Source organism: Rhinolophus sinicus, linkage group LG03 (assembly GCF_036562045.2).
Source record: "Rhinolophus sinicus isolate RSC01 linkage group LG03, ASM3656204v1, whole genome shotgun sequence".
Classification (NCBI taxonomy): Eukaryota; Metazoa; Chordata; class Mammalia; order Chiroptera; family Rhinolophidae; genus Rhinolophus; species Rhinolophus sinicus.
In genome coordinates, this window is record NC_133753.1 from 51,573,023 (window position 1) to 51,589,772 (window position 16,750).

The 16,750-nt window shown below is 42.2% G+C and overlaps 1 pseudogene; it reads left to right on the top strand.

The window, feature by feature from the left end:
* The first annotated feature begins 1,846 nt into the window (after positions 1–1,846).
* Positions 1,847–10,904, top strand: LOC109447649 (LYR motif-containing protein 2; annotated as a pseudogene).
* The last annotated feature ends 5,846 nt before the right edge of the window (positions 10,905–16,750 follow it).

Here is a 16,750-nt window from a genome sequence, read left to right on the forward strand (position 1 = left end):
TGAATGAATGAATGAATGAATGAGTGAACTTTCTGAGGAAGTTTGAACTGAAAAGTGAAAGACAAGCAGAAGAAGCCAGTTCGACATGGGGACCTGGGAGGAAAGAATACTCCAGTGTGAAGGAAAAGCATGCCCACGGAGAGGAACTGAAATGGACCCTCCTTCTCTTTTCAGGGAGAAACTGGAGGCATCAGAGAGAAACTATATGAAGATAGTGCCCTCCATCCTGGATGGGACAGAAATGCAGCCTCTGCCAATGCAGAGGTGGAGGTCAAGGCCAGGGGCTCTTTGTAATGAACATAGTTCAGAAAAGAGGCAAATTTACATATGGCATGAAAAAGCCATATGTAAATTATTTCACACAATCAGAGTCATGTAGAGACAAAAAAAATAGGTTTTCTTCATAGACTAGACTGTGGCATCCTCAGAAAAAAATTAATTTGTACAGTGACACATGCTTGTAGGTGATTCAAGAAGAAACGAGTGACAGGCATCCTTCAGGGATAAAGACTAAACTACAGATGAAGACATCACTGTCACTGCGTCTACGAGGCAGACCTGCCCACTGCCCCTCTGAGCAGGGAAAAGCCTGGGTGGAGAAGCGGCCCATTAACATCTGCCAACAACTAAGCCAGGGGCTCAGTGGGCAGGAGCAGGGATCCTGTTGCTTTCCTGTTGAGAGGGGTGAGTGTCCTGAGGAATGGGTACTGGGCTTTAGCCCTAGTCAGCTCAGGCTGCTATAAAAAAAAATACCACAGACAGAGTGGCTTAAACAACAGACATTTACTTCTCGTTGTTCTGGAAACTACAAGTTCAAGATCAAGATGCTGGCAGATTTAGTGTCTGACGAGAGCCCTCTTCCTGGGTTACAGACACCCATCTTCTCACTGTGTCCTGGCATGGCCGTTCCTCAGTGTTAGGCATGGAGAGGAAGCTCTGGTCTCTCTTCCTCTACTTCCAAGGACACTGATCCCACTATGGGGGCTCCACCCTCACAACCTCATCTAAACCTACTTACCTCCCAGAGGCCCTACCTCCTAATACCACCATATTGGGGGATAGGGTTTCCACATATGACATTTTTTTGAGGGGGAAACACTGAGTCCACAACAGCTTTGAATGTGGAGAGTTCAAAGAGAGGCCCCAAAGTGGATACAAAGATGCTTGGAGAGGTAGTGACAGTGGAGGAGGAGTGGCACCATCTGTTCAGAGGGCCATGGGAGGCCTTGCACCGGGCCCCCACTTCAGCCTGAGGGACAAGTTAGCCTGATAAGCCAGAACTGATTCTCCCACTTGGTACAGTTTGGGGATGTTCTCTTAAACCGTCAGGAAAACAAGACTTATGACTAATCTGGAGTTAGCACATGGTCTGTCAGCAGGCACAGACATGGTCGTGTTAGAGATAAGGAGGTGTGGGAGCTGCTGGGGAATTTTCAAAGCCCCCTGCTTGCCTGATGTGATCACCTTGTGAACATCCTATAGTTTCTAGGGGGGCAAAGCTTACAGACCAGCAGAGAACCCTGGAAGTCCGGGAGACCGCACAGCCCCTTTCTTTGATATTACCCTTCTCTCAGCAGGCTCTAAGGGAGAATCCCTGTGCCACAAAAAGGAGACTCTGATGTATAGGTTAGAGATGCTTGCAAACAACATGAGGCAGAAAGGAGTTTTATATGCTCATAGACTAGAAAGAAGGCCATGTGCTCCCTGCAGTGTAGGGTGGGAGAGTTCAGGGTGGGGCTGGAGAAGTGCTCAGAGACAAATCCCAGCAAATGTCGTAGCCTATGGTCAATATTTGGGACTTGATCTGAGGTCAATGAGAAGCCATAAGCAAGCTCTCAGGGGTGAAATGCCTCGAGAGTTGCATGTTTCAACCACCCTGGCTATGGGGTGGACAGTGGATGAGAGGGAGCAAGCGTGGATACAGGGACGCCATCGGGGAGCTGTACTCGAGGTAAGAGGGGATGGTGGTCTGAGCCAGCTGATTACAGAGGAGAGAGAGGAGGAAGTGGTTTCCAGACCCGTGATGATGAAGAATGGACGGTGAAGAGATGGTGGAGGCCAGGTAGCCTACATTAGGGTTTCTGACTGGTGCAAACTAGATCATGGGCAGCACCACTGCCTAGGCTGGGGGACTCCGGAGGAGGATTCCTTGCATTTGGAAGAACCCATTTATGTGACTTTTTCCTCAAGAGAATTCTACAAGCAGCTTCCTGGTGGCAGCAATTCCCGTTGATCCAGTGACTTCCCTCCTCTGCACATCTTGGTGTGGAAGTAGGTGCCTGTGGGGTTTTTAGTTTGCTTTTTTGCTTTTGAAATGACTGGTTCTCATTTCCTCCTCCACACGCCCTCTGAAGTGGTGTGTTTAGGAATGTTACATAATGGCCCTTCCTCATCTCTGTCATATTTATCTTTGCCTGTGCACCTCCCTCCCCAACAGGATGGGTGATCACCTCGGTTTCAATAAAATGAGTTTGCAAAGTGCCTGCCTTGGAGGTCAGGGCCAGGCTTAGTTCTCTAGAATCGCTGAGAAACCAACAAAACTTAGGGATAAAAGTGTCCTCCTTCCTTAAATGTTTAGATCTCTGTGGCTCCCTTCCCTGTGGCCTCAGGTACATTTTGGGAATGGGCCCTCTGGTTGGTTTAATAAAGAAAATGAAAAAGAATAATACAAGAAGAATAATTAAGGACGGTCCATAAAATTTGGCTAAAGAATGCCAAGTAAGTGCCAGCTACCTCTGTTACACTTTTTTGACTTAGAGCCAAAGCACTTTATCTTTGGGCTGTTTCAGTTTTTCCACAGGCAGGTTCTGCTGTCTCTCTTAGGCCTCCCGTTCAACCTTAACAACTTAATCTGCACCCTTTCTTCATCTCTCTCCCAATGGCTTCTCTTTCTTGCCATTGGTTTTCTGGCTTCAGTTCTCCCTGGCTCCCTTGCTGACTTCTGGCTCCTCACATATTTGCCCACCACTCCTCCACCCCGCCGCCCCCTCCCTCTCTCTCCTTCTCTCTCTTTCTTTCTCTCCTTGTCACCATTTGTTCTCTATCACCCTCCTTTCTGGCTGGCTGATGTTGGAAACATTTCAGGAATTTTTAATTGAAAATACCATGAGAACTGTTATCACCTTTGTTTCACCAGGGAGAGAACCCGTGGCTTGGGGAGGATGATGGGTGACTCCTGGGGCGGGTGGAGTTTAATATCTCACCTAGGTTAACCAGGGCAGCTGGGCTCTGCTAACCTAGGCCCCGGGGTGGAATGTGAGAAATGAAATACGGTCTGACAGGAAAGAGGGTGTGTGGAATAACTGAAAATTCCTACAAAGTCTGAGGAGGTGGGAGAGAAGTACAGGATGAGGAATCAGTGAAAAGAAACAAAACAACCAGGAATTCTACTGGCCCTTTCTCTCTCCAACTGTCTGCCACACAAATCACTACAAGGGAAAGCAGGTACCACATGGAATGGAAGTCAGAGAAGGCTTAGGAGCCTCCTTCCTCCCTGCCTGGAGTGCTCGGTGCCCTCCCTCTGTTCTCACAGCTGTCCTGGCCCTGACTCTGTGGCCTGGGTCAGATGAGCTCAGCCTCCTTTGATGTCCTCCCCTGTGAGTTCACCAGCTACCCCCAGGCCTTCTCCCAGGTCTCAGGTCAGCCTTCACATCTGCTATGGCCTCAGAAACTGAGAGGCTGAGGGAGAACGCAACACTGGGCTGTGGAGGGCGGTGGGCCGGTCATCTTTCCATAATGTTGTGCCACAAGCAAAGGATCCTATTTTCAATGAGTTATTGTAAAATACAGAAGGAAAGCAGGGATGCTAGGACAACATAGAAAGAAGGTGATGCTATGGTTCCTCTCCTGCATCCTCAGCTGGAGTCAGGGGTTATGGCACAAGAATCATGGAGTACTGGGGCTGGAAGGAACCAGAGTGGACATCCTGGATTCAGTGAGCATGCCCTCCCATCCACCTTCAATCAGGGTTGCTCCACTTGTATTTGTTTCCTGTAATGAGAATCTGTCTAAGAGTTTGAGAAAAGGATTCCACTGCTGAAAAACACAAAAGTAAAATTTTGAAATCCAGTGATTTATTCCAAGGTTCTCCTGTTAATTTGTGAATAAACTGAGGCCTGTAGAAGTTACATGATAAGCCAAAAATAATACAGCAGTAACTGCATAGCCAGCCCAACCTTGGGTGTTCTGCCCTCAGCTAATTTCCCCTGTAACTGAACATCCTTGAAGGAGAAGCAGGGCCACAGCATAGGTGAGGCTGATGAGAATGGATTAGCTCATCTCCATCCTCCCAGACAGACTCTCACAGCTGCAGTTACTCCAGGGGGGAACCAGAAGGCCCCTTTGGTTTCTCGGGGGCATAAAGGTATGCCTTTTCAGGTCTAGAACAGAACAATCTGTAGGACTTTTGAGATAAAGTATCATCAGTATTTCCCTCTGAGATGTTGGGATTGATAAAGCTACTTATGCTACCTCATTGAGTAGCTGTAATTACATGCTGAGCTCCCTTATCCCCAGAGCTAAGAATCCTGGGAATCATAAAAAAGAGGGAGGGAGGGAGGAGAGAGAGAGAGAGAGAGAGAGAGAGAGAGAGAGAGAGAGAGAGAGAAAAGAAGGAAGGAAGGAAGGAAGGAAGGAAGGAAGGAAGGAAGGAAGGAAAGAAGTTAGGAAGGAAGTTAGGAAGGAAAGAAAGAAAGGAGGAAAGAAAGTAACACGTTTGCCAAATAGCACATATGACCCTCTTATTCCTGAAGAATAATCTAGAAAATGGGGAGGTAAAGAAGACAGAAGCTTTTGACCAGTTCCCATCATATGTCAAAGTTCAATACTGAGCTTTCATGGGGCATTTTTATCTGATAATTTTTTTAAAGGAGACAAAAGCAGAGAAAATAAAAAACCAGGAAGAAGACACAAAGCTGAAAGAATGCCATGGAAGGGGATGTCAGGAAAAGCCAAACTCCTGGGCAAGGAGATAGCAGGAGCCAGGGCGTTGATGAAGACACCACCAGTGAATGACTGGAAAGGGTAATGGCTCCAGCCCGGCCTGGGGCCTAACCAGGGCAGCCCTCACCTCCATCCTCCCAGAGGCCCTCCCTCGGCCCAAGCATGAGCAACTCTGCTAGCACATGGTGTTTTCTTTTTCCTGAAATAAAATATCATCACCTGATCTTAGCTAAGTAACTGTGAACTTGTAAAAGTCTGTTTGTGGTTCCCCAGAGACCCAGTCAAGTGGTTTTTCAGATGAATTTGTTCATTCAAACACTTTGCAATGTTTCTCTAATTGTTTCTCACAGCCCCATCGTGAGGTATAATTATTCTAGCTCCCTCCCTCAACCCTGTTGCAGGTGAATAAACTGAGGCTCATAAAATGTGTGACGCTAGAGGCAGAAAGCAAGGCTGATCCATTCTCCTGACACTCAGACACTTGTGGGCATTTTCCTAATCTAGAACTCTTGAAGAACTGGCAGATTGCATGTTTCCAGCCAACCCCAGACCATTAGAGCAGGAGTCTGTTTGGTTTGGCCAGGACACAGCATCCTGTTACTAACCATTAAGGAATTTTACAGCGTGTCAGGAGTGTCAGTGAAGGTAGTGAATGCATTTCAGTCTCAGAAAAGTAGTTCAGGAGATGAAAACTAATGGGAACCAGGGTTCTAGGTGTCTTTTAAAGATATTAGAAACTTACAAGAAAAGCATTTTGGGAAATATATTTGGGATTGAGGTTTCATTCTTGTAATTAGTGAAATATATTGCTAAGGATCCTTTCCTTCCTCTGTTGGGATTTGGTCCTGTATGAATACACAGGGATGTATTACTTATTAATCAGTCAATAATATTAATTATATTCTGTTATATATTATAGTATATTATATAATATTACATATTGTAATGTTATTTAATATATAATAATATGGTAGTATATTACATCACTGTATATTAGGTTGGTGCAAAAGTAATCATGGTTTCAAAGGTTAAAACCAATTGCAAAAACCACAATTACTTTTGCACCAACCTAATATATATTACTAAATATTATATATAATATAATGATATTGTAAATATAATAATTTGTTAATAAATACATATAGAGGGTGCCAAAAAGATGTATACACATTCTAAGAAAGGAAAACCATACTAAAATTGTAATACTCAATATATACCGATAACAAAAGATGAATACAAGTCACGTTTGACTTCTGCAATTACAAAAAGTGCTCAAAGTGGTTACCATCAGCCTCCAGACACTTCTGATTACAGCGAATTACTGTTTGAGCAACGCTGACCAAAGTGTCCCCTTGTGTATATTTTTTTGGCACCCCCGGTATTTATCATGCATAATAAATATTACATATTTATGTAAATAATATAATACAAGTACATTAATAAATAATATTATATATTATAATAGAATAATACATAATAAATATATAATAAATATGAAGCACATATCTGGGGCGATGTGCAAAACACTCTTCCTGGTGTGTGTGTATGTGTTGGGAACACAAAGCTAAATGAGCCCCACCTCAGGGTGGGTGGGGTTGAGTGTCAGATGTGCCTAAGGCCAAAGGAGAGCACGGACCAACTCTGTCCTGGAGGCTGCTTCTAAATCCTGTGCTAGCATTTTGGTGAAAGCCATTAAGGGCTTTTGAGGGAGAAGTCATGGTAAGTTTTCCAGAATTAGGGAACTGGACAGAAGGACAGCTTCCTCCTGCATTTCCACCATTTCTATTCTGTAATAGATTGTGACCCTTTCCTCTTGGGCACAGATAGTCTTCAATATATTGCCATGCACCCAGAAGTAGGGGAAGGGCAGGGGTGGAGAGGGAAAACCACTATTGCTAAGGGCCCAGTGGGTTGGAAAGCATGCTCACCTGGTTCTGAGGGGCGGGGCTGTACCAAGCCAAGGAGGGAGATAATTGGATGTCAGTGAGGAAAGAGTCAGGAATTTTTCAGGGCCTACATAGGAGGAGATGACCTAGGGACAGGGAGGGGACAGATTCAGAGAGCTGCCCTGAAGACCCAGGGGCTCTGGGTTCATCCCGTTTCTGCCTCTTACTTACTGTGAGATGTGGTAAAAGTCACTTCTGGCTGGCTTTGGTCAAATGTAAAACCCATTCCTGGTACTGGGACTGAGGCTCCTTCCTGTCCTCAATTCTGAGATTCTGTCTGGACCTGGCAAGAAAGGATAGCCATACCCGGACTTAGGAGAGAGTGAGGACACACTGCATGGTTCTGGTCCAGGACCGTATTTTGGGTAAAAAAGAAAACTGTCCTGGAAGCAGGAGAAATGGATTCTGGCCTCACCTTCACCCCTTATTGGGCAAATCATTTCTCCTCTTTGGGTCTCCGTTTCCTCATCAAAAAATAGAGTATTGCTCTTCCAACTTTTTGTGACCACTATAAACAATTTTTTTCCTTAGCAAGAGAAATCTTTTACTGATGTCCTATATGTGACAGAAAACAAAACACCCAGAAGTTTCCCAGTTGAAGCAGTAGGTAAGGCTCCTGAGTCTATTCCCATGACTTTGGTGAGTTACATTTAATTTAATATTTCTTGGGCCTCTATTCCCTCAGCTGTGACTTTGGGATAAGAATACCTGCTCTAATCGTCTCATAATTAATCCTGCAGAAAATCAGACAAGATATGTGAAAGGGCTTTGCAAACACTAAATTGCTGTGCAAATGTACTAAGTCGTGTTCAAGCCTGTTGTTAAGCCCTTTATCATTTCTGCTGGTCTGGAAGTCAAGTTCTCCCAAAAGCAATCCAAGCTCATCGTTATGGAAGGAAAAAGATATCCATTGCTCTCCAAGCCAAAGCATGGTAGGAGGCTGGTAGCCCCAGAAGCTAGAGGCAGTACCTGCCCCGTCTGCAGAAGGGACCAGGGCAGCTATGGTTAGGGATACAGAGGGTTAGAAGCCGGATCCACTACTGGCTGCATATTTACCCAAGACAGGGGTTAATGAAACTGCAGAAAAGGAGATCCTCCGCAGAAGAAAGAGGTTTCTCTGGGCTCGGGCATGAGAGCAAACCTTCCAAAAGGAGGTACTATAGCAGTGTCGGGCTTTAAAATGTTTCTCTGGTCCTTTGATAACCACTTTTGTTTGGGATTCCTATGTCCCCCTGCCTCCACACCCCAGCTGGTTACCCTGGTGACCACCAGAAGCTCTGCCCTGGTTAGTAGTTTCTAAAAGAACTATGATCCCCACTCCCCGGGTCAGCCCCTTGTCTTCCTGCCCAGGCCTCCTCACCTGCCCCGCTGGTGCCCACAACACTCCCTGTGATTCCCCTCACTTGTCCTGTGCATGGGTTTTGAGTGGGCCCTAGCCTATGGGACTCCCCAGGTTGGTCTCTGTGGGAAGAGGTGGGTTTGGCTTAGTTGGCTCTTTGCTGCCCTCACTCTTTTGCTCCTCTTTCTTCAAACAGGCTCCTGCTGGCTTTAATTAAGGCTGTGGAGCCCCAGGCCTAGCCCTCGCAAAATGAGGTGACCCAGCTCACCAGGGCTGCTCCTCAGAGGTCCCTGAGCTCCGGGCTTATCACAACAATTTCTGCTTCACATTTTCCACAGAACTTTGTGACCTGCACAGGAAAACATTGCCTGCAAGTGCAGCAGTGAGCCAGGGCACTAGATCCCAAACAGGGAGGCTCTGGATGCTCTTGGTGCCCAAAGGGATGAGGCTTTGGAGAGGTTGTCAGTGAGAGACTTAGCTTTTTAATACCAAGGAAAATGTCTCCTGGGCAGAGCTGTAGGGAGCCAAGTCACAGAGTCAGCGGAGCTTTGCTACTGGGCCACTGCCTTTTCATGGGCTTTAAAGACTGAATCCAGGATGTCCAGTTGTGTGGGAATCCCAGTCACCTACTCAGTGGAGTCTATATTTCTAAGACTGGGATTCAAGACCCTCAACAACTTTCTCCTCTCTTGCTGTTCTAGGGTTATGATCTAAAACTCTTACACAGATCCTCAGTCTTGCAAAAGGAAGTTACTGGGGAGTGTGCAGAATAGTGGTTGTATCAGTCAAAACAGGATGTGTTATGCTGTAGTAACAGCACCATAATGTGTGGGTTAACGTGCAAAATTTAATTTCACAGTCATTCAGGAACCCAGGCTGACAGAGACCTCACTGTTTTGTGGAGGGACCATATGGAACACACACAATCCCCTTAGCTATCATAACAGGGGAAAGATTGGGGAATTGGGCATGTGAATACCACAATCTCTGATAAAGAACACAAGCTTTGGAGTCAGATAGAACTGGATTCAAATCCCAGTTTTACCACTCAGTAATTGTGGATCTTGGTCAACTTAACCTCTCTGAATCTTACTATTGTAAACTCAGTTATTAGCTCTCCTGACTTTAAGAAAATATCTTAACATTTTCTAAATAAATGATCATGGCATCTTAAAATAAAGACAGTTTCCTATCCGGATGCTTTTTATTTATTTACTTGCCTTATTGTACCTCCAGTACAACTTGAATAGGAGTGGTGGAAGCGGACATACACACCTTGTTCCTAATCTTAGGGGAAAGCCTCAGTCTTTGACTATTAAGACATTAACTGTTGATTTTTCCATAGATGGCCTTTATCTGGTGGAGAAAGTTACTTTCTATTCCTAGTTTCCTGGTAGTTTTAAAAATCACAAATGGATGTTGTATTTTGTCAATCTTTTGCATCTGCTAAAGTGATCATATGGGTTTTCTTTTTTTCTCTGTTAATATGGTTAACTGCATTGATTTTTGCATTTTAAACTGTCTTGCATTCCTGGAGTAAACTCCATCTTTTCATGACACATTATCTTTTTTATATATTCTTTGATTTGATCTGTTAAAATTTTGTTAAGTGCTTTACATCTACATTCATGACATTGGTCTGTAATTTTGTAATGCCTTTTTTCAGTTTTCATATCAGTGTAATGCTGGTCTCATAGATTGAATTGGAAAACATTCCCTCCCCTCAGTTTTCTTGAAAAGCTTATATAGAATTTATATTATTTCTTCCTTAAATGCTTAGTAGAACTCAGCAGTAAATCCTTCTGGACATGAGATGTTTGTTTGTTTCTGTGGTGGGAAGATTTATAACTTCAGATTCTGTTTCTTTAACATATACAGAGGGTGTCTAAAAAATGTATACACATTTAAAACAAAGGAAAAAACTGTATTAAAATTGTAATAATATATACTGATAACAAAAGAAGAATACAAGTCATATGTATACATTTTTTTGGCACCCCTGGTTCATAGGGATTTTCATGTTGAATTCTTCAAGGAATTTGTCCATCTCATCAAAGCTGTCAAATGTATTGGCATAAATTTGTCAAAAGTATCTTCTTATTATCTTTTAAATGTCTTTAAGACCAGTAGTGATAAGTCTCCTTCATTCCTGATATTTTTAATTTTGTGATATATATATATATCCGGGAGTGCCAAAAATATGTATACACATGACTTGTATTCATCTTTTGTTATCAGTATATATTGAGTATTACAATTTTAATAGTTTTTTTCTTTCTTAAAATATGTATACTTTTTTACACTATATATATAGTATGTATTATATATATTAATCAATCAGGATAGATGTTTATTAATTTTATTGATCTTCTTAAAGAACCAACTTTTGAGTGATCCCTCTATCTGGAGGACGTGGCTACTTCCCGCTCACCCCCATCAACGCTAAAGCTAAAGCACTTCTTGCGAAGGCCACAAGTTCTCCTCTACAGAAGGATTCTGCAAGTGACTCTGCAATTTCCAAATGATTCTCTGATCACAAATACCTGAAGGACTGCGCAAGGGAAAAATTAAAAAGAAACAGAAGTGCCACCAAAGACGATACAATCTAGATGATGATTACACAAGACAATATGCAGCTCAAGGAGTTAGATAAAACACCTGCTTTAGCAAAATCTTAACCATAGCATTCTTCTGAAAGATGTTCAGTCTCCGTGTGTTTTGTTCAACTTGGGCTCAACGATGAGCAGCCCAAAGCCAAGTCAGACTGTTTGTATATTCAGTACTCAGGCAAAATATCAGAACACAGCCCATGGCATGTCACAGAGAGCAAAGAGAAGCACATCAGAACAATTGGCTTAGCACTGAAAAACATACTGTATTTTGAAAATGTTTTGGATTTGTCAGCAGCAGTTTTGTAAGAAGAAAATATCAGTACAACAAATGGTCAATTAGCACATAAAAAGATACTCAACACCATTATCCAGCAGGGAAATGCAAGGCAAAACCACAATGAGATACTACACATCCACTAGAATGGCTATAATTAAAAGGGGAGATAACAAATATTAGTGAAGATGTGGAGAAATTGGAACCCTCATACCTTACTGGTGGGAATAAAAATAGTACAGCCACTTTGGAAAACAGACTGTCCATTGCTCAAAAGGTTAAACATAGTTACTTGATTTAGCAGTTCTACTTTTAGGCTTATAACCAAGAGAACTGAAAACATATGTCTACAGAAACTTGTACACAAATGTTCATAGCATTATTTCATAACAGACAAAAAGTGGAAACAATCCAAATGTCCACCAACCGACAAATGGATTAATTAAATGTGGTCTATCTATACAATAAAACATTATTCAGCCATAAAAAGGAGTGAAATGCTGATAAATGCTACCCATGGATGAACCTTGAGAGCCAATCACAAAAGATCACATCCTGTATGCTCCCATTTATAGGAAATGTACAAAATAGGCAGAAAAATTAGTGGTCACCTAGGGCTGTGCATAGAATGGAGAGTTACTGTCAATAGATATGGGGTTTCTTTTTGGGGTGATGAAAACATTCTAAAGTTAAATCTTGGTGTTGGTAGCACAACTCTGCGAATGTAATAACATCCATTGAAATGTACATTTTACATGTATCAGACATGAATTATACCTCAATAAAACTGGGTTTCTTTCTCTGAAAAGAAAAAAGAACCAACTTTTGTTTCATTGATTTTTCTCTATGGTTTTTATCTTTCACTGATTTCTGCTCTTTTTATTCTTGTTTGTGCCTTTTAAAATTATTATACTTTTCAATGTTTTTAAATTAAAATATAGTTTCTTAATATGGAAATTTAGGTTTGAAATCTTTCTTTTAATATATGCATTTTAGCTTATAACATTAGCATATAAATCTCCCTCTAAGTACTGGTTCAGCTATACTCCACAAAGATTGATATGCTGTGCTTTCATTTGCATTTTCTATGGACCTATAGATTATTCAGAAGTGTGTTATTTGGTTTCTAAATATTTGGGGATTTTCTAGATATCTTTTTGTTATTTCTCATTAATTTCACTGTAGTCAGAGTACAAACTTTGTATAATTTTAATCCTTTCAAATGTATTAAAAGTTGTTGAATAATCCAGAATATGGCCTATCTTGGTAAAGATTCCATGTGCACTTAAAAAGAATGTGTATTCTGCTGTTGTTGGGCTGTTTCAATGACATATGATCAGACAGAAAATGTGCAAATGAGCTTAAGTCTGGCAAAGTATTACATAGTGTAATAATGAAAGAATTTTTCAAACTATAATTATATAATTTATGAATGTTAAGGTCTCTGTTATAGTTCAGGAAAAGGACCAGGAATTTTGTTCTTAATAAAGACATAAAGGATTTGGAATTGTAGCTATGATGGACTGAGCCCTCATAGATATTATCTCATTTAATCCACCCAATAGTCTTTCAGGATAAGAACATCTATCCTGGTTTTATTGACGAAGATATCCAAACTTGTAGAAATTAAATAATGTTTCCAAGCCCATGGAAAGTGACAAGATAGAGATTTGAACCCAGAACTTAAAAAGCCATGCTCTTAAATGCAGTGCTTTAGTGTATAGGTGATGGAGAAAGCCCAGAATTTGGAGTCATAAGTCACGTCTGTCCTTGTCACCTAACCTGTTTCTGATCTGTACGACGGCAAAGACGCTCTTCCTAACTTTTAGGATTACAGTGGGGCTCCAACAAGATGAGTTGTGAGAAAATGCTTTGAAAACTGTGAAGCTAACCAGAACTGTAAAGCAATCACTATCTTGACTAACAACACTCTCAGAGATGGACCTATGATGAAGGTAGTTGGACTGAATATGAACAGATAAATAGATTAGAACTCAACTCTACAAAGGCAAAGACTATGGAAAAATGGCTAAAATCATAAAGTATGTGAATCCAAAAATTTTAAATTAGAGACTATCTTTTGAAGCTTAAGAGGGACAAAATCAGGGCAAGTAAAAGAAACTATTTTAAAAGTGGATCATAAATTTATGTAATATATTACCCCAGGATGTGGTTCATGCCAAAAACACAAATGGGTTCAAAGGGGTTTAGATTAATTTACAGGTAAATAGTTAAGGAATTATTAGGAGATGCTATGATTTTTTTGATACACACCCCGAAGCTTTCAAGATTGAAATTGAGAAGATTCCTCAAAACCTCTTAGTGTGGTCAAAGAAAAACCAGAGCTGGACAGTAGTTAAAATGGTAACATCGATTTTATTCAGTATTCTTGCAATGGGGGAGAAGAGACTTCAGAAGAGAACTGGACTCACTTCCAAATACAGCATGGGCACATAGGAATTTATAGCCAAGGAGCAGGCTGGGGGCCAGTGGATGGAAATTGCTAAGAGGAAATATCAAGGGCAAGGGGGTTTCTGACTAATCCTAGCTAGCAGTATTGATTCTTGCTGCAGACAGGCCAGGATGATCACATATCACCTGGGGAATATGGAGGATGAGGAATCCTATCAGATATTGGGGGGCGGGGGTGTTCTGGTTAAATTGACCTAGCAGGGTTCTTGCTAAAACTGGATTTTATGAGTGAGTGCACAGATGGCCTTAGGAGAAGGTTCAGGAGACTGACTAACATTTGGTCAAGCAAAGAATCTTTGTCAGGGCCTCTGTCAGAAAAAGCAATCTGGATTGGATGGAAAGGGCCAAATCTAGTTTTGTTTGATGAGGCCTGGGTCAACCCACCTGTACAGAGCTGCTCCAAGAATATAATACTTGCAGAGGCTGCATCAATTGTCAGAATCTTTCATAGGACCTTCGGGATAATATTAATGATAGAAATTTTGAGTTTGAATTATGGAAATAAAAGAGAAATAAAGGGTAGGGCTACTACATGCCCCACCAACACCAAGTTGGATCTGGGCAGGGGCCCCAGTTTTCCTACCAAAAAAATAGGCTGTGGATAGGTTGTTGGTTTCATATTATACTCAACTCTAGCTACCCACATTCAAGGTCATCCTGGAGACTTTGTCATCTCCTAGAACTCTTCCAGCTCTAAGGTCTCAAACCCCAGTGTCTTCATGTCTAATCCCAACATCCTCACTTCCAGGCCTTCAGCTCTAGAACTTTTTCATGACATCCAGCTTTGACTCCTCCATTTCTCCCCATCATCCAGTCTTCTTCTGGCTCTACTTCTTTCTCTCTGAGTTCAGATCCTTCTTACCAGCAATTCAACTTCTGTACCTCATCCTTCTACACACCTTCCTTATTATCCCAACCAGCCTGGATCCCCCATTTGCAAACCTGGGCTTCTGAATGATGCTAGAAAAAAATCCCACAACCTTGGATGAAAGTCACCACTCATTTACTGCCTTCCCCTTTGCTCTGCAAAGCTTCTCATCCTCTAGGTAATGCTCTCTTCCACTCCCACAGTAGCCACTGGAAATCCTTACTGCTCTCCTCCACCCCCACTATTTACCCTTGCCCCTTTCACTCAGCAGATGATTTTGACCTCTGCTATCAGAAAGCCTCCCTCCATTTCCACCTAGAACCTATCGCAACCACCACTACCTTCATCTCCTTTCCATCCTCAGAGGAGGCAATGTCTGAAGCTAATTCCTCTGCCTGAATTCTGTACCCCAAAACTTATCTCCTCTAGGCTCTTGCTCCATTCATTATTTCTTCCTTTTAAAGTCCTCTACTTCCTCCTATTATTCAACCTTACCCTCTGCAATGTCTCCATCCTCTTACACCATGAACACAATCAAATATCTTCTATTTTTAAATTACATAAATAAATAACCTCTCTTAGTTCTTGGACATCTTTTAACTACTGTGGCTATTTGCATTCCTGCACAGCTAATATTTTGGAACTTGTTGCCGACACTCATTGTTTCTGCATTTTAATCTTCTATCCACTTCTCAATACTTTGATGATGGAGAAAGATGATTGTTGTGAGGGCCACAGATCTGGTTTCTGGTTTCAATAATGCTGGTCCAAAGTTGTGAGACCTCAAGGAGTCATTTCAAGATCTGGTCTTCAGCTCCCTCATCCATGAAATAAAGCATTTGTACTAGACACTGATCTGAGAGCTTCACCTGTATTTAATCTTCCCAACAACACTATGTGGAAGGCACTGTTACTATTCTCATCTGCCTCTGAGGCAAAAAAGTGGTTGAATAATTCACCCATGGTCATGCAGCTGGTAAATACAAAAACATATTTCAAATCCGTGAATCTAGCTTCAGTATCCATGCTCCTAACCTCTCTCCAGGATGGCCACAGTGAGGTGCTTTTTAGCTTCAACCACTAAGAATTGGAATAGTGATCCTAAGAAAAGACTTCTGAGCTCTGGAAGCAAGTCCTTCAAGGTGACAAAATGTTTCTCTCCACACATGACAAACACCTCTTTTTCTCTTCTTCATTTCAGACTGAGCCCCAGGAAGCCAGCACCTGCTGGAAAGCAGCCAATTGTCCTGCTCTTGCTCTTCTCCTGAAGTTCACCACTCCAGGTCTGAGGCTCCAGGGAAGGTAGCATTGTTCTTGAAGCTCTGCTCCACTCAGTTCTTCTCCCTTACAGCTGAACAGGGACTCTCATCCTCTCCTAAGAATTTGCTACAGATCAATGGATGTAATGACACGAGGAGGACTTGAGCTAAGTCATCAAGATTTGTGAGGCCTAAACCAAAAGGTTCAGTGACTTAGACCAACCATTTAATGCCCTGATCTCAGTGTAGTAAAGATAACCTCCTTGCCCTGACTGTCACATAGGGCATAAGAGAATAGATAAAAGAACATGTAGAAGGAATATAAGTCAGTGTTTGCTTTTTAGAACACTCTCCCTTCTCTCTTGCTTCTAAGTAGAAAACATTATGGAAATGGAATGGTTCAACCTTGAAACTGATGACCAACAGGAATTGTAGAATATTCCAAAACAAAGTATGCAATCTTTAACAGCGAAGCATTGTGTTGCCTGAAGGCAAAGGGATCAACTGGATGACCTTTTGAAGTCCCTTCCAGCATGCAGCCCCTCTGAACTCCAGAGAGCAGGGACTGGGGAACGGGGACTCAGTGTGAAGGAAATGTTGTTTGCACCTGTCCAGTCTGGGGCCTGACTGGTAAAAGGTGAGAACACACTGGAGAACTCAGGAAATGGCTTGAAGTTTCCTCATTTTCCATTCATTTTGTATCCTGGATCCATGTGTTGGAGGCACAGGAGCTCAGATTTCATAAACAGGGTAGGAGGAGGCAGGAAGCTCGCACTATGTGAGCTGTTTTCTTCCCTTGCTTGTCCACATTTTACAAATCTCCTTCCTCCTTTCCCTTCCTGGTGTCTCACCCCCTTGCCTCTAGCACTGTAAAATATTGGCAGGCCCTGGAGTCAAGTTTATTTGGGTTGAATAAACAGTTAAATGAGGTTTTATTTTCTTGTTTCTGCCCTGAATTGGAGGAAGGGGAGTTATAGTGCTAAGCTGGCCTCTTGGGAAGCCATTACATAATTCTCGTATTCATCCAGGAAGATTTCTT